Here is a 3,699-nt window from a genome sequence, read left to right as displayed (position 1 = left end):
ATATATCTGATTTGCAATATATCCTGGATTTATATGGAACTTTTACAACTCAACAACAATAACAAAACCAAATAACCTGATTTTAAAATGGACAAAGGACTTGAACAGGCAATTCTCCAATGAAGATATACAAATGAGCAATGAGCAACAAGCATATAAAAAAATGGTAAACATCTCTAGGTATGAGAGAAATATAAACCCAAACTCAATGAGAAATCACTGCACCTCCATTAGGATGGCCACGATCAAAATGATGTAAATTGGTACAATCATTACAGAAAACGGTATAGAGGTTCCTCAAAAATTTATAACTAGAGCTACATTAGGATCCACCAATCCCACTTCTGGCTATAGATCCAGAGGAAGTGAAACTCCGTGAGATACCTGCACTCCCATGTTAGCTGCAACATTATTCACCATGGCCAAGATATGGAAACAACTAAGTATCTGTTGATGGATGAATAGATAAAGGAAATGTTTTCTTTGTTTGTTTGTTTGAGACGGTGTCTTGCTCTGTCACCCAGGCTGGAGTGCAATGGCACAATCTTGGCTCACTGCCACCTCCGCCTTCCGGGTTCAAGCAGTTCTCTGCCTCAGCCTCCCAAGTAGCTGGGATTACAGGCACCCATGACCACGCCCGGCTAATTTTTGTAGTTTTAATAGAGATGGGGTTTCACCATCTTCACCAGGCTGGTCTTGAACTCCTGACCTCGTGATCCATCCTCCTTGGCCTCCCAAAGTGCTGGGATTACAGGCGTGAGCCACCAAGCCCAGCCACAATGTGTTTATATACACAAAGGAATATTATTCTGCCTTAAAAAAATAAAGAAATCCTGACATATGTGACAATATGGATGAACCTGGAGGACATTATGTTAAGTGAAATAAAGAAGGCACAGAAATACAAATACTGCATGATTTCATTTACATGTAGAATCTAAAGTAGTCAAAATCATAGAAGAAAGTAGCATGGTGATTTCCCTGTGTGTTAAATACCAATCTTCCCATATAGGTAATTCCATATGGCACAACTGTCCACCTGGATGCACAAGGAGTCATTCCCTTACTTGTAGAGCCACGCCCACCCTGTTGCCATGAACTGCAGGTGTCCTTCCATGGTTACTTGCCCAGTGCAAGGCCCTGTTATCTCTCTCTACACTACTCTACACTTCCACAAGCTGCTGCTTCTGTTTTTGTTGTTGTTGTTGTTGTTTGTTTTTGTTTTTGAGAGACGGGGTCTCACTATGTTGCCCAGGCTGGTCTCAAACGCCTAGGCTCAAGTGATCCTCCCGCCTCGGCCTCCCAAAGTGCTGGGATTACAGGCGTGAGCCACTATGCCTGGTGTAAAAAAGATTTTTTAACAAAAATGAGATGTTTTATTGTCTTCTCTTTGCAATTAGAGTGAAAGCCAGAATCCTTGTTGTGGGCCCTAAATCATATGGCTTTTGACTCCTTTTCCAGTATCTACTGTTTTTCTTCTACACTCTGCTTCTCAGCACAAAGCCGAATGTGTTGCTGTCTTCCATAAAAATCCTTCCTCCGGTCGGGTGTGGTGGCTCACACCTGTAATCCCAGCACTTTGAGAAGCTGAGGCAAGTGCATCACTTGAGGCCAGGGGTTTGAGACCAGCCTGGCCAACATGGTGAAACCCCGTCTCTACTAAAAATACAAAAACTAGCCAGGCGTGGTGGTGCACGCCTGTAATCCCAGCTACTCAGGAGACTGAGGCAGGAGACTCTCTTGAACCCAGGAGGGCAGAGGTTTCAGTGAGCTGAGATCGTACCACTGCATTCCAGCCTGGGCGACAGAGCGAGACTCCGTCTCAAATAAATAAATAAATAAATCCTTTCTCAGCTGGGCACAGTGGCTCATGCCTGTAATCCCAGCACTTTGGGAGGCCCAAGTGGGTGGATGACCTGAGGTCAGACCAGGCTGACCAACATAGTGAAACCCCATCTCTACTAAAAATACAAAATTATCCAGGCGTGGTGGCACATGCCTATAATCCCAGCACTTTGGGAGGCTGAGGTGGGACAACTGCTTGAGCCCAGGAGTTTGAGACCAGCTTGGGCAACATAGTGAGATCCTGTCTCTACAAAAAAAAAAAATTATGAAAATTAGCTGGGCATGATGGCACACTCCTGTGGTCCCAGCTACTTGGGAGGCTGAGACAGGAGGGTTGCTTGAGCCCGGGAGGAGGAGATTGCAGTGAGCTGAGATTGTGCCACTGCACTCCAGCCGCCTGGGCAATAAAGCAAGACCAGATCTGTCTCATATAAATACATACATACATACATACATACACCCCAACCCTCAAAAGCCAACAGCCAACAATGATGTAAAAAATTAAAAACTCAACCGGGCACAGTGGCTCACGCCGGTAATCCCAGCATTTTGGGAGGCTGAGGCGGGCAGATTACTTGAGGTCAGGAGTTCGAGACCAGCCTGACCAATATGGAGAAAACCCGTCTCTACTAAAAATATAAAATTAGCCGGGCATGGTGGCACACGCCTGTAGCCGAACTACCTGGGAGGCTGAGGTGGGAGGATCGCCTGAGCCCAGGAGGTTGAGGCTGCAGTGAGCCATGATCGTGCCATTGCACTTTAGACTAGGCAACAGAGTGAGACCCTGTCTCAAAAAGAAAAAACAAAAAACCAAATTTGTACTTCTGCTCTGGGGAAAACAGACATGTATTTCCCTACTCTTTTCACTAAACACACTACAAATCTTCACTATTGTATCTAAAACAAACATAAGAAAACTATGAAAAGTAGAGAGAAGCAAGCCACTGGCAATGGCACTCAGTCAGACTCAAGTGACAACATGGTGATGAGTTCTCTGGGTCTCTGTTTACCTCATATATCCTAGTCTTGGAAGCAAAGAAGCTGGCAACTCAGAAATGCAAATGGGCACACAAAAAGCACCCCCCAAAAGTCTCCATCCTCTCTCTAGCCAAAAGACCAGGAAAGGGACAGCCTATCACGACAGTACACAGTAACTGCTTTACTCCAGTCAGAACTGCAGAAAAACCATGTCCACACCCCCACTATGCCAACAGAAATGGAAGAAGGGCCTAGACTTCCATCTCTGCCAGGAAGAAAGGAGGGCAAATGCAATAGGCTTCCCTTCTCCTCTTGAGTCTTCTAAATTGTGTTTGATAGTGGAGGCAAAAATTACAATTGTCCTATGGGTGTAAATACATGTAGAGGGGCTGGGTGCAGTGGCTCACGTCTGTAATCCCGGCACTTTGGGAGGGCGAGGTGGGCGGATCACTTGAGGTCAGGCGTTTGAGACCAGACTGACCAACATGGTGAAACCTTGTGTCTACTAAAAATACAAAAATTAGCCGGGCGTGGTGGTGTATGCCTGTAATCCCAGCTACTCGGGAGGCTGAGGCAGGAGAATCACTTGAACCTGGGAGGTGGAGGTTGCACTAAGCTGAGGTCACGCCATTGCACTCCAGCCTGGGCATCCCAGCGAGACTGACTGTCTAGAAAAAAATAAAAGTAAAAAATACCACTCTGCGTTCTGGTTCTGGTCTGGCATGTAAGAAGCTTAGAAATCTCCACTCCTGGCCGGGTATGGTGGCTCACGCCTGTAATCCTAGCACTTTGGGAGGCCCAGGTGGGTGGATTGCCTGAGCTCAGGAGTTCGGGACCAGTCTGGGAAACACGGTGAAACCCCGTCTCTACTAAAAT

This window comes from Pan troglodytes, chromosome 4 (genome assembly GCF_028858775.2).
Source record: "Pan troglodytes isolate AG18354 chromosome 4, NHGRI_mPanTro3-v2.0_pri, whole genome shotgun sequence".
Lineage (NCBI taxonomy): Eukaryota > Metazoa > Chordata > Mammalia > Primates > Hominidae > Pan > Pan troglodytes.
Note: the sequence above shows the minus strand (reverse complement) of the source record.